Here is a 19,477-nt window from a genome sequence, read left to right as displayed (position 1 = left end):
AGACGCTTAAAAAATAATTTTAAATAGGATCTGTTCACCAATTTTTATGAATTCGCAAAATATATTTTAACTTGACCTCATAGCAGTATTTATTTCTTAAGTTTTTTTTGTATAAGTTAATAAAAAGAATGTGCCACTTTTTGTGCCACTTTTCAAAAATAATTGCGCCCCTTTTTTCGTCGTTTGCCACTTTTTGTGCCACTTTTTGAAAATTCCCAACGGTAACACTGCATGGATTGCGTAGAAACTTCTACTAAAGACGGTCATCCACAGTTGAATTACTGGGGTTGCGGCCGATAGCAAGGCATCTTAAAACTTCTTAACATCATATTCTAATTTGTAAGTTAGTCAATGCGGGATATATATTAAACAAATGAAGGTCGATTAAATACGTATATATTCAGTTCTTGACCGTTGTATATAGGAAAGAAATAATTACGAACCGATATGAACTTTTGTGCGGTAATTATAGAGCCGGAATTGAAATATGGGGGTCGCAATTATGAACACGAGTCTACCAAAAATGGCAGATTTTTTACTGTTTAGTAGATTGGTAGAATTTGTTTTGGAAAATTTTGCAAAATATTCCTCTCCAACTACGAGGTGCTTCATAAATTTTCTATAGAAATAAAATTTTGACAAAATTTACTATAGCAATAAATTTTTGACAACATTTTCTTTAAAACATATATTTAGACAAAATTTCCTAAAGAAATAAAATGTTGACAAAATTTTCTATAGAAACAAAATTTTGAAAAAATTTTCTATAGAAATATAAAATGTTGACAAAATTTTCTATGGCAATAAAATTTTGGTAGATTATTTTTGTCTCGAGTGGCAATCGTGATTTTTCTGTGATTGAGGACCGGTTTATCTGGGGGCTATATATAACTATAGATCGATAAGGACCAATTTTGACATGGTTGTTATCGGCCATATACCATCGGATAAATTTTGCTCCTCCATGAGGCTCCGGAGGTCAAATCTGGGGATCGGTTTATATGGGGCAATATATAATTATGGACCGATATGCATCAATTCTGACATGGTTGTTAGAGACAATATTCTAACACTATGTACCAATTTTCAGCCGGATCGGATGAAATTTGCTTCTCTTAGAGGCAGCTTTTGTATTTATGATAGATTGAAAACAGGATTAACGAACAAACATCTTGAGGCAAATCCACTTATATGATGATACTGATTCGAGCAAATACAAAATCTAAAAACTAGGACCAATATATGTGGTAACCTTATTTTACCCAGAATAAAATTATTATACAAGAACCTCAATATTTTGGCACGAATCTATTATTCATGCTGCATTCATTCTTTTATTCCTTATCTATGATAACCAATTTTTCATAAATGGACATAGCTCGATTTCACTCAAATTTGGTCAGATATAGTTTTTAGCTTGTAGATGTGTGTGTGTGTTTGGTATGTGTGTGTATAGGATCTAAAATCAATATGCACGTACATACATTCCCACAAACAAACAAAAAATCCCCCGGATGTAGTTCACGGACTTACATAAATATTTATGTATTTGAATTATAAATACATCTATCAATCATAAACTAAAAGTTTTTATTTTTTGTTTTTATTAGCAAACAAATTTGAACAAAAACATTTAAATCCCCATTCAATTAGGAATATTTTTAAAAATAATTAAGATATTGTTTACATTTAAATTTATTTACTATTTTATGTATGGTATATATTTAAAATAATTATTTATGTTAATTAAGTTTAAAGGTCATCAATAGATTATGGTATAAATATTTTTCGTGAATGTTCAAAATGGGTTAATAGGGAAACTAATCTTAAATTGAACAATTTTTATAAATTTGTTGTCTTTATTTTATTTATATATATTTTTTTGTATAACGAATTCTCGGAAATGTCACCAACCCTAATCGAAGATGAGCGATAATTTTCTGGGAATAATGGAACATTTTGTCAAAAGTCTATTTCTATAGAACATTTTGTCAACATTTTATTTCTATAGGAAATTTTGCCAAAATTTTATTTTTATAGAAACTTTTGTCAAAATTTTATTTCTGTAGAAAATTTTGTCAAAATTTTATTTCTATAGAAAATTTTGTCAAAATGTTATTTCTATAGAAAATTTTGCAATAATTTTACTTCTATAAAATTTTTTGTCAAAATTTTATTCGTAGATAAAATATTGTCAATGCTTTATTTCTTTAGAAAATTTTGTCCAAATTTTACTCCTAGAGACATTTTTGTCAAAATTTTAATTCTTAGAAAATGTTGTCAAAATTTTATTCCTAGAGATATTTTTGTTAAAATTTTAGTTCCTTGAAAATGTTGTCAAAATTTTACTCATATAGAAAGAAAATCTTTCAAAATTATATTCCTATAAAAATTTTTGTCAAAATTTTATTTCTTGGGAAATTTTGCCAATTTTTTTTCTATAGAAAATTTTGTCAGAATTTTATTTCTACGAAAATTATGTCAAAATTTTATTTCTATAGAAACTTTTATCCAAATTTTATTTCTATAGAAACTTTTGTCCATCTTTTAATTCTGTAGAAAATTTGGTCAAAATTTTATTTCTAATGAAAATTTTGTCAAAATTTTATTTCTATGGAAAATTTTGTCAAAATTTTATTTCTATAGAAAATTTTGCCAAAATTTTATTTCTATAGAAAATTTTGTCAAAATTTTATTTCTGTAGAAAATTTTCTCAAAATGTTATTTCTATAGAAAATGTTGTCAAAATTTTATTTCTATAGAAAATTTTTCCAATTATATCTGTAGAAAATTTTGTCAAAATTTTATTTCTATAGAAAATTTTGCCAAAATTTTATTTCTATAGAAAACTTTGTCAAAATTTTATTTCTATAGAAAATTTTGTCAATTTTTTTTTTCTATAAATTTTTTTTTCAAAATTTTATTTCTATAGAAAGTTTTGTCAAAACTTTATTTTATTTTAATTCTGTAGGAAGTTTTGTCAAAATTTTATTCCTATAGAAAAAATTTTCTATAGAAAATGTTGCCCAAATTTTAATTTTCTAGAAAATTTTGTCAACATTTTATTTCTATAGAAAACGTTGTCCAAATTTTATTTCTATAGAAAATTTTGTCAAAATTTTATTTCTTTAGAAAATTTTGCCAAAATTTTATTTCTATAAAAAACGTTGCCAAAATTTTACATCTATAAAAATGTTTGTCAACATTTTATTTCTATAGAAAATTTTGTCAAAATTTTATTTCTATAGAAAATTTTTCCAAAAGTTTATTTCTTGGAATATTTTGTCAAAATTTTATATCTGTAGAAGATTTTGTCAAAATTTTATTTCTATAGAAAATTTTGTCAAAATTTTATTTCTGTAGAAAATTTGGTCAAAATTTTATTTCTATAGACATTTTTGTAAGAAATTTATTTCTATGGAAAATTTTGTCAAAATTTTATTTCTTTAGAAAATTTTCCTGAATTTTAATTTTATTTCTATAGAAAATTTGTCAACATTTTACTTCTATAGAAAATTTTGTCAAAATTTTATTTCTTTAGAAAATTTTGCCAAAATTTTATTTCTATAGAAAACTTTGCCAAAATTTTACATCTATAAACATGTTTGTCAACATTTTATTTCTATAGAAAATTTTGTCAAAATTTTATTTCTATAGAAAATTTTTCCAAAAGTTTATTTTTATAGAAAAATTTTCCAAAAGTTTATTTCTTGGAATATTTTGTCAAAACTTTATATCTGTAGAAGGTTTTGTCAAAAATTTATTTCTATAGAAAATTTTGTCAAAATTTTATTTCTGTAGAAAATTTTGTCAACATTTTATTTCTATAGAAAATTTTGTCAAAATTTTATTTCCATAAAAAATTTTGTCAAAATTTTATTTCCATAGAAAATTTTGTCAAAATTTTATTTCTATAGAAAATTTTGTCAAAATTTTATTTCTATAGAAAATTTTGCCAAAATTTTATTTCTATAGAAAACTTTGTCAAAATTTTATTTCTATAGAAAATTTTGTCAAATTTTTTTTTTCTATAAATTTTTTTTTCAAAATTTTATTTCTATAGAAAGTTTTGTCAAAACTTTATTTTATTTTAATTCTGTAGGAAGTTTTGTCAAAATTTTATTCCTATAGAAAAAATTTTCTATAGAAAATGTTGCCCAAATTTTAATTTTCTAGAAAATTTTGTCAACATTTTATTTCTATAGAAAACGTTGTCCAAATTTTATTTCCATAGAAAATTTTGTCAAAATTTTATTTCTTTAGAAAATTTTGCCAAAATTTTATTTCTATAGAAAACGTTGCCAAAATTTTACATCTATAAAAATGTTTGTCAACATTTTATTTCTATAGAAAATTTTGTCAAAATTTTATTTCTATAGAAAATTTTTCCAAAAGTTTATTTCTTGGAATATTTTGTCAAAATTTTATATCTGTAGAAGATTTTGTCAAAATTTTATTTCTATAGAAAATTTTGTCAAAATTTTATTTCTGTAGAAAATTTGGTCAAAATTTTATTTCTATAGACATTTTTGTAAGAAATTTATTTCTATGGAAAATTTTGTCAAAATTTTATTTCTTTAGAAAATTTTCCTGAATTTTAATTTTATTTCTATAGAAAATTTGTCAACATTTTACTTCTATAGAAAATTTTGTCAAAATTTTATTTCTTTAGAAAATTTTGCCAAAATTTTATTTTTATAGAAAAATTTTCCAAAAGTTTATTTCTTGGAATATTTTGTCAAAATTTTATATCTGTAGAAGGTTTTGTCAAAATTTTATTTCTGTAGAAAATTTGGTCAACATTTTATTTCTATAGACATTTTTGTCAAAATTTTATTTCTATAGAAAATTTTGCCAAATTTTAATTTTATTTCTATAGAAAATTTGTCAACATTTTATTTCTATAGAAAATTTTGTCAAAATTTTATTTCTATAGAAAATTTTTCCAAAAGTTTATTTCTTGGAATATTTTGTCAAAATTTTATATCTGTAGAAGATTTTGTCAAAATTTTATTTCTATAGAAAATTTTGTCAAAATTTTATTTCTGTAGAAAATTTGGTCAACATTTTGTTTCTATAGAAAATTTTGTCAAAATTTTATTTCCATAAAAAATTTTGTCAAAATTTTATTTCCATAGAAAATTTTGTCAAAATTTTATTTCTATAGAAAATTTTGTCAAAATTTTATTTCTATAGAAAATTTTGCCAAATTTTAATTTTATTTCTATAGAAAATTTGTCAACATTTTATTTCTATAGAGAATTTTTCTAAATTTTGTCAAAATTTTATTTCTATAGAAAATTTGGTCAAAATTTTTTTTCTATAGAAAATTTGGTCAAAATTTTATTTATTTAGAGTTTTGTCAATATTTTATTTCTATAGAAAATTTTGTCAAAATGTTATTCCTTGAGAAAATTTTGTCAAAATGTCATTTTTATAGAAAATTTTGTCAAAATTTTATTTCTATAAAAAATTTTGTAAAAATTTTATTTCTATAGAAAATTTTGTCAAAGTTTTATTTCTATATAGAATTATGTCAAAATTTTATTTCTATAGAAAACTTTGTCAAAGTTTTACATCTATAAAAATGTTTGTCAAAGTTTTATTTCTATAGAAAATTTTGTCAAAATTTTATTTCTATAGAAAATTTTTCCAAAAGTTTATTTCTTGGAATATTTTGTCAAAATGTTATTTCTCCATTCTTTTTGTTTTGTTATTGTTGGTTTTGTTCTTTAAGCATTGTTGTTGTTTTTTATTGCAACGTAAAACCGCGGTTTTAAGCTGCAATAAAAAGCAGTTTAAGCTGCAATAAAAAACAACAACAATGCTTAAAGAACAAAACCAACAATAACAAAACAAAAAGAATGGAAAAAGAAGAGGAGGCACGCTGAAAATAAACCCAGCCAACTGAATTCAAATCGATGATTTGACAGTGGCATAGGTAAAGATATGTTTGTTTTGAATTTATTTCGGCATAAGCCGGCTATCATACAAAACCTTTTTTCGGGAGGTTCAAGTGTGGTTCATTGTTGGGTTTAATGAACTGACTGAATTTATTCTGATAATTGGTTGATTGTTTTGCTGCAAGTAGAGGATGCTGATGAGGAATCTGGTAATTTCGAAACGTGCGTCCATCCAACCATCTTGCAGTCTATAGGGCTTTGCCCAAATAAATTTGACAAACATTCTTTTCCTCTGTTGGTTAAGCTACACTTGTAGTTTAGTCAATGTATGGTTTTAAGCTGCAATAAAAAACAACAACAAATTTTATTTCTATAGAAAATTTTGTCAAAGTTTTATTTCTATATAAAATTTTGTCAAAATTTTATTTCGTATTTGTTATTTTGATCTCAGCTTAAAAACCATTGCGTTGACTAAACAACAAGAGTAGCTTAACCAACAGAGGAAAAGAATGTTTGTCAAATTTATTTGACAAATTTTGTCAAAATTTTATTTCCATAGAAAATTTTGCCAAATTTTAATTTTATTTCTATAGAAAATTTGTCAATATTTTATTTCTATAGAAAATTTTGATAAAATTTTATTTCTATAGAAAACTTTGCCAAAATTTTACATCTATAAAAATGTTTGTCAACATTGTATTTCTATAGAAAATTTTGTCAAAATTTTATTTCTATAGAAAATTTTTCCAAAAGTTTATTCTTGGAACAGATATAACTGTAGAAGATTTTGTCAAAATTTTATTTCTATAGAAAATTTTGTCAAAATTTTATTTCTGTAGAAAATGTGGTCAAAGTTTTATTTCTATAGACATTTTTGTCAAAATTTTATTTCTATGGAAAATTTTGTCAAAATTTTATTTCTATAGAAAATTTTGTCAAAATGTTATTCCTAGAAAAAATTTTGTCAAAATGTCATTTCTATAGAAAATTTTGTCAAAATGTTATTCCTAGAGAAAATTTTGTCAAAATTTCTATAGAAAATTTTGTCAAAATTTTATTTCTATATAAAATGTTGTAAAATTTTGTTTCTATAGAAAATTTTGTCAAAATTTTATTTCGTATTTGCTATTTTGATATCAGCTTAAAAACCATTGCGTTGACAAAACTACAAGAGTAGCTTAAGGAACAGAGGAAAAGAATGTTTGTCAAATTTATTTGACAAATTTGGTCAAAATTTTATTTCCATAGAAAATTTTGCCAAATTTTAATTTTATTTCTATAGAAAATTTGTCAACATTTTATTTCTATAGAAAATTCTTCCAAAAGTTTATTTCTTGGAATATTTTGTCAAAATTTTATATCTGTAGAAGATTTTGTCAAAATTTTATTTCTATAGAAAATTTTGTCAAAATTTTATATATGTAGAAGATTTTGTCAAAATTTTATTTCTATAGAAAATTTTGTCAAAGTTTTATTTCTGTAGAAAATTTGGTCAAAATTTTATTTCTATAAACAATTTTGCAAAAATTTTATTTCTATAGAAAATTTTGTCAAAATGTTATTTCTATAGAAAATTTTGTCAAAATTTTATTTCTATAGAAAATTTTGTCAAAATTTTATTTCTATAGAAAATTTTGTCAAAATTTTATTTAAAATTTTATTTATTTAGAGTTTTGTCAATATTTTATTTCTATAGAAAATTTTGTCAAAATGTTATTCCTAGAAAAAATTTTGTCAAAATGTCATTTCTATAGAAAATTTTGTCAAAATGTTATTCCTAGAGAAAATTTTGTCAAAATTTTATTTCTATATAAAATGTTGTAAAATGTTGTTTCTATAGAAAATTTTGTCAAAATTTTATTTCGTATTTGTTATTTTGATATCAGCTTAAAAACCATTGCAATGACTAAACTACAAGAGTAGCTTAACCAACAGAGGAGAAGAATGTTTGTCAAATTTATTTGGGCAAAGCCCTAAAGACTGCAAGATGGTTGGATGGATGCACGTTTCGGAATTACAACATTCCTCATCAGCATCCTCTACTTGCAGCAAAACTATCAACCAATTATCAGAACAAATTCTGGTAGTTCCCAAACCCAAAGTGAACCACACTTGAACCTTCCGAAAAAAGGTTTATGATAGTGGGCCTTTGCCGAAATAAATCTTTGTACAAACATTTCTCTTTTCCTTTGCCACCTTCAAATCATCGAGTTGAGTGCTTCCTCTTACTTCATTCGTTTTGTTTTGTTATTGTTGGTTTGTACTTCAAAGGTATTTGTTGTTTTGATCTCTATTTATACCCTTCACCACTACTGTGGTACAGGGTATAATAAGTTTGTGCATTTGTATGTAACGCCAAGAAGGAGTAATCATAGACCAACCTTTTAGTATACGGATCGGCTTAGAATTAAATTCTGAGTCGATTTAGCGATGTCCGTCTGTCTGTCTGTCTGTCTGTTGATGTATTTTTGTGTGCAAAGTACAGCTCGCAGTTTTAGTCCGATTGTCCTAAAATTTGGTATAAGGTCCTGTTTCGGCTCAAAGACGATCCCTATTGATTTTGGAAAAAATCGGTTAAGATTTAGATATAGCTGCCATATATATTTTTCTCCGATCTGGTCATAATTGGCGTGTATATCAACCGATCTTCCTCAAATTCCGTACATCCAAATATTTTATGAGTCTCGAAAAACTTGCAAAATATCAGCAAAATCGGTTCAGATTTAGATATAGCTCCCATATATATAGCTTTCGCCCGATTTACACTCATTTGCCCACAGAGGCCAATTTTTTGCTCCGATTTAGTTGAAATTTTGCATAGGGAGTAGAATTAGCGTTGTTACTATGCGTGCCAAATTTGCTTGAAATCGGTTCAGATTTGGATATATCTCCCATATAAAGCTTTCGCCCGATTTACACTCATATGACCACAGAGGCCAATTTTTAACTCCGAGTTAGTTGAAATTTTGCACAGGGAGTAGAATTAGCATTGTAGCTATGCGTGCCAAATTTGGTTGAAATCGGTTCAGATTTAGATATAGCTCCCATATATATGTTTTTCTGATTTCGACAAAAATGGTCAAAATACCAACATTTTCCTTGTAAAATCGCCACTGCTTAGTCGAAAAGTTGTAAAAATGACTCTAATTTTCCTAAACTTCTAATACATATATATCGAGCGATAAATCATAAATAAACTTTAGAGTCTATAGATTTGTAGAAGTCTATCAAATTCTGTCCAGATCGAGTGATATTTAAATGTATGTATTTGGGACAAACCTTTATATATAGCCCCCAACACATTTGACGGATGTGATATGGTATCGAAAATTTAGATTTACAAAGTGGTGCAGGGTATAATATAGTCGGCCCCGCCCGACTTTAGACTTTCCTTACTTGTTTTTAAGTTGTAATTTCCCCTTCAGAATGCTGCATGAGCGCCATCTATCAACATGTAGTAACAATGACCACATAGACCGTTATTATCGATAATGAAATAACCGGTTATAAAAATGAATCGACAAATCGTCATTGGCGACTTTGGCAGTCCCCGAAATATTTTTACAGGGTTGATTTTCATCACTATGTCATGAGATTTTCTACATTCCTCGTTTGCGTGCCAATAACACAGTTTTCCCATGTATTTCTTAAAGCCGGTAATTATTTTTATTGTTAATTCTTTTATAAAAACAAATCCCAAAAAAGTTGTACAAATACGGAAATATATGAACGGCTGTTAAAGGAACACAAATCTATCTTATCTAGAAGAAGTTATCTAGCTAGAAGTGACTATATGTAATAGGTACTTTTAGTTAATGTGGTATTACAATGGACTGAATAGTCTAAGTGAGCCTGAATCAAATCGGGCTGGCACTTTAACCTAACCTACCTTATCTTGTTTACGGGCAAATTTGAATCAATTAAATTTTTGTTTGATTTTGAATTAAAACACAATTAAGACTTAAATTGGAAAAAAATTTCGTGAAATTTTTCTCTGTGCAGTTTTATATTTTGTCTCCATGGCAAAACGGCCTGGCCGACATATAAACGTAATTTTCTCTAAACATGCACACCAGTCGGAAAGTGGCAGACGGATTTTAAAAACCATGCTGTATTGTTCTTTTATTTTAGTTAATAATACTGCTAAATGTATACACTTATATTTTTGTTTTGTAATGTTAAAAGAAAATAAAGAACACTTGAATTGAATTGAATACCAGTCGGAATCTTTACCTAGAGCAGTTATGTCGTTTACATGCCAATACGGTAAATGTAAAAAATCGATAATAACGCTCCACGAAAGTTTGGCTGTTAAAGTAATTATAATTTTTTTATGGATGGCAAAAATTTGGCAAGACATAAATTCCTTAAAACCGGTATGCACCTCTAGCGGAAATTTTCCGTACTCAAAAGAAATGTATTGCTGCATTTGCTAACAAAATTTCCGTTAAACGTTATTATCGACCGCTTACATTTTGCTCCCATTAAGTTCCAGTTTAGCCGGAAATAAATCTGTAAAAGACTTTTTTTTTGCCAAAATTTATTGGGGAATGACCCAAAGGAAAAGTACAAAAGTTTATTTTCCTTAAAATCAAGTATTAAATAAATTTTTTTAAAATTTTATTTATATGGAAAATTTTGTCAAAATTTTATTTCTATGGAAAATTTTGACAAAATTTTATTTTTATAGATTTTTTTTTTCTCAAAATTTGATTTCTATAGAAAATTTTGTCAAAATATTATTCTATAGAAAATGTTGTCAACGTTTTGTTTCTATGGAAGTTTTTGCCCAAATTTTATTTATATGGTAAATTTCGCCCAACTTTTATTTATATAGAATATTTTCTCAAAATTTTATTTCTATAGAAAATTTTGTCAAAATTTTATTTCTATAGAATTTTTTTCAAAATTTTATTTCTATAGAAAATTTTGTCAAAATTTTATTTTTATAGAAAATTTTGTCAAAATTTTATTTCTATAGAAAATTTTGTCAAAATTTTATTTCTATAGAAGATTTTGTCAAAATTTTATTTCTATGGAAAATTTTGTCAAAATTTTATTTTTATAGAATTTTGTTCTCAAAATTTGATTTCTATAGAAAATTTTGTCAAAATTTTATTTCTATAGAAGATTTTGTCTATAGAAGATTTTGTCAAAATTTTATTTCTATAGAAAATTTTGTCAAAATTTTACTTCTATAGAAAATTTCGTCAAAATTTTTTTTATTAGCAAATTTCGTCAAAATTTCATTTCTATAGCAAATTTTATCAAAATTTTATTTCTATAGAAAAATTTGTTTTCAAAATTTTGTTTCTATAGAAAATTTTGTGAAACTTTTTTTTCTTAGCAAATTTCGTCAAAATTTCATTTCTATAGAATTTTTTTTTCAAAATTTTATTTCTATAGAAAATTTTGTCAAATTTTTATTTCTATAGGAAATTTCGTCAAACTTTTTTTTTCTTAGAAAATTTCGTCAAAATTTCATTTCTATAGCAAATTTTATCAAAATTTTATTTCTCTAGAAAATTTTATCAAATTTTTATTTCTATAGAAATTTGTTTTCAAAATTTTGCTGCTATAGAAAATTTTGTGAAAATTTTATTTCTACAGAAAATTTTGTCAAAATTTTATTTCTATAGAAAATTTTGTCAAATTTTTATTTCTATAGAAAATTTCGTCAAACTTTTTTTCTTAGCAAATTTCGTCAAAATTTCATTTCTATAGAACTTTTTTTATCCAAAATTTTGTTTCTATAGAAAATTTTGTGAAAATTTTATTTCTATAGAATATTTTGTCAAAATTTTATTTCTATAGAAAATTTTGTCAAATTTTTATTTCTATAGAAAAGTTTGTCAACGTTTTATTTCTATGGAAAATTTTGCCCAAATTTTATTTATATAGAATATTTTCTCAAAAGTTTATTTCTATGGAAAATTTTGTCAAAATTTTATTTCTATAGAATTTTTTTTTCAAAATTTTGTTTCTATAGAAAATTTTGTGAAAAATTTATTTCTATAGAAAATTTCATCAAAATTTCATTTCTATAGCAAATTTTATCAAAATTTTATTTCTATAGAAAATTTTGTTAAATTTTTATTTCTATAGTGTGCCAAATTTTATTGAAATCGGTTAAGATTTAGATATAGCTCCCATATATAACTTTCGCCCGATTTACACTCATATGACCACAGAGGCCAATTTTTTGCTCCGAGTTAGTTAAAATTTTGCACAGGGAGTAGAATTACCATTTTAGCTATGCGTGCCACATTTGGTTGAAATCGGTTCAGATTTAGATATAGCTCCCATATATAGCTTTCGCCCGATTTACACTTATATGACCACAGAGGCCAACTTTTTGCTCCGATTTAGTTGAAATTTTGCACAGGGAGTAGAATTAGCATTGGAGCTATGCGTGCCAAATTTGGTTGAAATCGGTTCAGATTTAGATATATCTCCCATATATAGCTTTCGCCCGATTTACACTCATATGACCACAGAGACCGTTTTTTAACTCCGATTTAGTTGAAATTTTGCACAGGGAGTAGAATTATCATTGTAGCTATGCGTGCCAAATTTGGTTGAAATCGGTTCAGATTTTGATATATCTCCCATATGTAGCTTTCACCCGATTTACACTCATATGGCCACAGAGGCCAATTTTTAACTCCGATTTAGTTGAAATTTTGCACAGGGATTAGAATTATCATTGTAGCTATGCGTGCCAAATTTGGTTGAAATCGGTTCAGATTTATATATAGCTCCCATATATAGCTTTCGCCCGATTTACACTCATATGACCACAGAGGCCAATTTTGTGCTCCGATTTAGTTGAAATTTTGCACAGGAAGTAGAATTAGCATTGTTGCTATGCGTGTCAAATTTGGTTGAAATCGGTTCAGATTTAGATATAGCTCCCATATATATGTTTTTCTGATTTCGACAAAACTGGTCAAAATACCAACATTTCCCTTGTAAAATCGCCTCTGCTTAGTCGAAAAGCTGTAAAAATGACTCTAATGTTCCTAAACTTCTATTACATATATATTGAACGATAAATCATAAATAAATTTTTGCGAAGTTTCCTTAAAATTGCTTCAGATTTAAATGTTTTCCATATTTTTTTACTAACATTGTGTTCCACCCTAGTGCATTAGCCGACTTAAATTTTGAGTCTATAGATTTTGTAGAAGTCTATCAAATTCTGTCCAGATCGAGTGATATTTAAATGTATGTATTTGGGACAAACCTTTATAAAGGGTGATTTGTTAAGAGCTTGATAACTTTTTTTTTTAAAAACGCATAAAATTTGCAAAATCTCATCGGTTCTTTATTTGAAACGTTAGATTGGTCCATGACATTTACTTTTTGAAGATAATTTCATTTAAATGTTGACCGCGGCTGCGTCTTAGGTGGTCCGTTCGGAAAGTCCAATTTTGGGCAACTTTTTCGAGCATTTCGGCCGGAATAGCCCGAATTTCTTCGGAAATGTTGTCTTCCAAAGCTGGAATAGTTGCTGGCTTATTTCTGTAGACTTTAGACTTGACGTAGCCCCACAAAAAATAGTCTAAAGGCGTCAAATCGCATGATATTGGTGGCCAACTTACCGGTCCATTTCTTGAGATGAATTGTTCTCCGAAGTTTTCCCTCAAAATGGCCATAGAATCGCGAGCTGTGTGGCATGTAGCGCCATCTTGTTGAAACCACATGTCAACCAAGTTCAGTTCTTCCATTTTTGGCAACAAAAAGTTTGTTAGCATCGAACGATAGCGATCGCCATTCACCGTAACGTTGCGTCCAACAGCATCTTTGAAAAAATACGGTCCAATGATTCCACCAGCGTACAAACCACACCAAACAGTGCATTTTTCGGGATGCATGGGCAGTTCTTGAACGGCTTCTGGTTGCTCTTCACTCCAAATGCGGCAATTTTGCTTATTTACGTAGCCATTCAACCAGAAATGAGCCTCATCGCTGAACAAAATTTGTCGATAAAAAAGCGGATTTTCTGCCAACTTTTCTAGGGCCCATTCACTGAAAATTCGACGTTGTGGCAGATCGTTCGGCTTCAGTTCTTGCACGAGCTGTATTTTATACGGTTTTACACCAAGATCTTTGCGTAAAATCTTCCATGTGGTCGAATAACACAAACCCAATTGCTGCGAACGGCGACGAATCGACATTTCACGGTCTTCAGCAACACTCTCAGAAACAGACGCAATATTCTCTTCTGTACGCACTGTACGCATTCGTGTGGTTGGTTTAATGTCCAATAAAGTAAACTGAGTGCGAAACTTGGTCACAATCGCATTAATTGTTTGCTCACTTGGTCGATTATGTAGACCATAAATCGGACGTAAAGCGCGAAACACATTTCGAACCGAACACTGATTTTGGTAATAAAATTCAATGATTTGCAAGCGTTGCTCGTTAGTAAGTCTATTCATGATGAAATGTCAAAGCATACTGAGCATCTTTCTCTTTGACACCATGTCTGAAATCCCACGTGATCTGTCAAATACTAATGCATGAAAATCCTAACCTCAAAAGAATCACCCTTTATATAGCACCCAACACATTTGACGGATGTGATATGGTATCGAAAATCTAGATCTACAGAGTGGTGCAGGGTATAATATAGTCGGCCCCGCCCGACTTTAGACTTTCCTTACTTGTTTTTCTTAGCAAATTTCGTCAAAATTTCATTTCCATTGATTTTTTTCCAAAATTTTGTTTCTATAGAAAATTTTGTGAAAATTTTGTTTCTATAGAAAATTTTGTGAAAATTTTATTTCTATGGAAAATTTTGCCCAAATTTTATTTCTATAGAATTTTTTTTTTTCAAAATTTTGTTTCTATAGAAAATTTTGTGAAAATTTTATTTCTATAGAAAATTTCATCAAAATTTCATTTCTATAGCAAATTTTATCAAAATTTTATTTCTATAGAAAATTTTGTCAAATTTTTATTTCTATAGAAAATTTCGTCAATTTTTTTTTCTATAGCAAATTATATTTCTATAGAATATGTCCAATTTTTTTCTATTTTGTCCAATTTTTTTTTTCTTGACAAAATTATTATTATTAATGTCAAAATTTTATTAAGAAATAAAATACGTATCAAAACTGTTTTAATGGCATTCAAGAGAAATTTCCCATAGAGCTGCATACCGGGATTTAAAAGACCATAACGATACCAAAGTCTCACGAAATTTTGGGTAGCAAAAATACCTATACAATAAGTGGATTTGTGGAAGAAAAATATTTGAAAAAAAAATCATTAGAGAGCACAAACATTGGCACAAAAAATAAATATAACGACAAGTTATCGGTAATCGAATTGCATGGTGGTGTTCATTATACATTCCATGGCTATGTTCGTTTGGTACATGCGGACATTGACATATGCCAATACAACACTGTTCGTTCGTACTAACAGCTACCCAACAAAAACAGATACCCGGAATTCTCAGTTGATTAACCATCATCCCTGCCATTCACGCTGAATATATTAAGATGAATATTATTTGATTTAGTCGTGTGCGGTTTTTTAACACATATGCTATCAGCCAAGAAATTCTCGCAAGTGCATTTACGTATAAAAATAATATACATATTCAACAAGAACAACAAATTTGTATGACAAAAAATATACATATAAATAAAAAAAATATTAAAAAGCCTTAACACGAAAAAAGCATGTGAATTATATGAATGTATTGAATGCAATGGTTTAGATTTTTTAAATCACAAAGTTATTGTTTAATTATTTCAATAAAATACGCAAAAACAAATCATAGTTTAAGCTAATGCTAATAGAAACATTGTCTGTCGGCATATCATCATTGCGCCGCCGATGCTCTTGTCTCGTATACTCGTTGTGTGTGTGCTGTGTATGTGTAAAGTAGTGCGTAAAACTGATTGAGAAAAGTTAAACAGAAATGCATGCCAAGAAGTTATGAAAGTAGTGTGTGAGTATTTCTTCTCTACTCTAAATACCCCTCACAAAAAAAAACGAGGGCGACAACAACAACAACAAAATGAGTGAGACCATGAGTCTGTAGAAAAACAAAAACACCGGGGACAACAACAATAACAACAAGCATACAGTATCTATGTGAAAGAAACGGTAAATGTTGGGTGTTTACAAATAAAAATACAACAAATAAAATCAATTTAGATGAAATACTAACTACATGAACAAATACCGACGAGCCCCACTCGACCGACACAACGATTCAATGATCTTAATGGTCGTATTTACACGTATAAACACGCGATTCGCGAGCGAGTTTTTTAAGTCTTCGTTCAGTCAAATGTTTTCTTTGAAAGGCCCCAATGGAGCACTCGCACACATGCACACATTCCCAACAAATGGCAAAGCAAAAAAAAAAATATTCAATAAGAAAAAATAAGCAAACAAGTAAGCAGTGATTTAAATGCTGGCGTCTTGAAATGCCAAGCAAGTGGACGACAAACAATATATGTGTGCGTGTGTGTTTATGTTTTTGTATGTGAAGTGCAATTAACCGGAAATTACAAACAAATGATGTGATGTATGTAATAACAACAATAAATAATGTGTTAACGACAGAGAAGTGAAATGAAAAATGTCAATGACGTTCTTTAGTCACTTCGTCGGAGTTGTTGCGCTGCCTATGGACTATGAGTGACTTGTGTATGTATTTTGTTCATGTCAAACGAAGATGAAGCCGTGCAACAGTAGTAAGTGCGAAATCTGTATGCAGTTGAGGCAGTAGTATTATTTACTATGCAACATTCTTACAAAACAGGGATGCCAGTTTGTTCTCTGAATTTAATCATATTTTTTTTATGAGGCTAAACTCTATTGTTACTTTGATGGGGAATTGAACCCCGGTCTCCCGCGTGACAGGTTAGTTTACTAACCACTAAGCCATTGAGGAGTTTTGTCCACTTTTCACGAAGAAGCTTCATAGGGAAGATTATTAAAAAAGCGCTCCTATTCTTGAGATGAAAATTTAATAGGTTTGTATGATTTACTGATTGATTGAAATTCGTGAAAATAGAAAATTTTGTGAAAATTGTATTTCCATAGAAAATTTTGTGAAAATTTTATTTCCATAGAAAATTTTCTAAAAATTTTATTTCTATAGAAAATTTTCAAAAATTTTATTTCTATAGAAAATTTTCAAAAATTTTATTTCTATAGAACATTTTCTAAAAATGTTATTTCTATAGAAAATTTTGTCAAAATTTTATTTCTATAGAAAATTTTATTTCTATAGGAAATTTTGACAAAATGTTACTTATAAAGAAAATTTTATCAAGATTTTATTTCAATAGAAAATTCTATTAAAATTCTATTTTTATAAAAAAATGTTGAAAAAAAAATTATTTCTATGGAAAATTTTGTTAAAATTTTATTTCTATAGAAATTATAGAAAATTTTGTCAAAATTTTATTTCTATCGAAAATTTTGTGAAAATTTTATTTCTATAGAAAATTTTTTCAAAATTGTATTTCTATAGCAAAGGAGTTTGGAGGATTATTTCAGCTAAAAATCACATTTCATCTTGTGTGGCACTATAAAAATAAATGACAGGGTTGCCACAGTGATCGACTTCGTATCATAACCTTTTATAAATATAATAACTATTTTTGGGCACTATTTTTTATTAAATGTCCTAATATTCTTAACGATAGCGAATTTATTGGGCTACAAAACATATACGAAGAAAATAATTATTTAAAGTAATTCCCAGAATCTATTCAAAAATACCCAGTTCAGATACGACTTGCCTAAAAATCAATATTCCTTTAAAACCTATAAAAACATGAACATGAATTCAATGATTCTTCGAGCTATCTTTTTTTTTTTTTTTAATTTCTCTAATGAAGTTCTTTGGAAAGAATAAGTACGGTAATTGGAATGCAATTTGTTCATTGATTTGCTATTATGCTGGGAATCATGTAGCTATGAAGTCACTTCATATCTCTTTATTATGGGCATGTAGAGGTATTAGTATAACTGCTGAAGAATTCCCTTTAAATAAATATTCATCAATATTGTGCTACATACAATAAGTCCGTGTTGGATTGTTTACTTTTTTTTATACATATATCTAAAACACCATGAAACCAGACCCCAAACATTTAAAATCAATTTATTTTATTTTCGTTTGTTTGTGTTTCATTTGAATTGTGTTATCTTTTCTTGATCTCTTTTGGCGACAGAAATTTTAATTGTTATTTTGCCAATGTATTAGTATGTATATAACGCTGATGTTTGTGTCTCGTTATTATTTTGCTGAAATGTACGCAATCCAAATTTGTAAAAAACAACAAAACTAAGCAATAGTAAATATAACAATACAAATCAAAAAGGTGAAACTCCATTTACCCCGTTATTTCAGGCTCACTTTCAGACTATTCAGTCCATTGTGATACCACAGCAGTGTTGTCAGAGAAATTTTTCGGTTTACCCTACAAGGACAAAAAATGTTCCCTACTTTCCCCCAAATTCCCAAAAAATTTTCCCTACAATAATTTTGACAAAATTTCTTATAGAAACAAAATTTTGACAAAATTTCTTATAGAAATAAAATTTTGACAAAATTTTCTATAGAACAAAAATTTTAACAAAATTTTTTATAGAAATAAAATGTTGACAAAATTTTTTATAGAAATAAAATTTTGACAAAATTTTCTATAGAAATAAAATTTTGACAAAATTTTCTATAGAAATAAAATTTTGACAAAATTTTCTATAGAAATAAAATGTTGAAAAAAGTTTCTATAGAAATAAAATTTTAACAAAATCTTCTATAGAAATAAAATTTTAATAAAATTTCTTATAGAAATAAAATTTTGATAAAATTTCTTATAGAAATAAAATGTTGACAAAATTTTCTATAGAACAAAAATTTTAACAAAATTTTTTATAGAAATAAAATTTTGACAAAATTTTTTATAGAAATAAAATTTTGACAAAATTTTCTATAGAAATAAAATTTTGACAGAATTTTCTATAGAAATAAAATTTTGACAAAATTTTCTATAGAAATAAAATTTCGACAAAATTTCCTATAGAAAAAAATTTTAACAAAATTTCTTATAGAAATAAAATTTTGACAAAATTTCCTATAGAAAAAGAAAAATTTTTGACAAAATTTCTTATAGAAATAAAATTTTGACAAAATTTTCTATAGAAATAAAATTTTGGAAACAACTTCTATAGAAATAAAATTTTTACAAAATTTTTTATAGAAATCAAAATTTTGACAGAATTTTCTATAGAAATAAAATTTTGACAAAATTTTCTATAGAAATAAAATTTCGACAAAATTTCTTATAGAAAAAAATTTTTTTAACAAAATTTCTTGTAGAAATAAAGTTTTGAAAAGATTTCCTATAGAAAAAGAAAAATTTTTGACAAAATTTCTTATAGAAATAAAATCTTGATAAAATTTCTTATAGAAATAAAATTTTGACAAAATTTCCAATGGAACAAAAAGTTTAACAAAATTTTTTATAGAAATAAAATTTTGACAAAATTTTTTATAGAAATAAAATTTTGACAAAATTTTCTATAGAAAT

The 19,477-nt window shown here is 26.6% G+C and overlaps 1 protein-coding gene across 2 annotated transcripts in view; it reads left to right on the top strand.

Moving 5' to 3' along the window:
• Positions 1-15,633: 15,633 nt before the first annotated feature.
• The window catches only part of InR (Insulin-like receptor), a 154,362-nt gene continuing 150,518 nt past the window's right edge, over positions 15,634-19,477 (top strand). Inside the window, exon 1 of one of the 2 annotated variants that reach the window (XM_075290314.1) lies at positions 15,634-16,624. The gene's annotated coding sequence lies outside the window, so the exon portion shown is untranslated. The remainder of the gene's footprint in view (positions 16,625-19,477) is intronic. The other variant, XM_075290312.1, reaches the window with a different exon arrangement.

The sequence above is a fragment of the Haematobia irritans genome, chromosome 1 (assembly GCF_050003625.1).
Source record: "Haematobia irritans isolate KBUSLIRL chromosome 1, ASM5000362v1, whole genome shotgun sequence".
NCBI lineage: Eukaryota > Metazoa > Arthropoda > Insecta > Diptera > Muscidae > Haematobia > Haematobia irritans.
The sequence above is the reverse complement of the archived record's forward strand: the minus strand, read 5'-3'. Positions and strand labels throughout refer to the sequence as shown.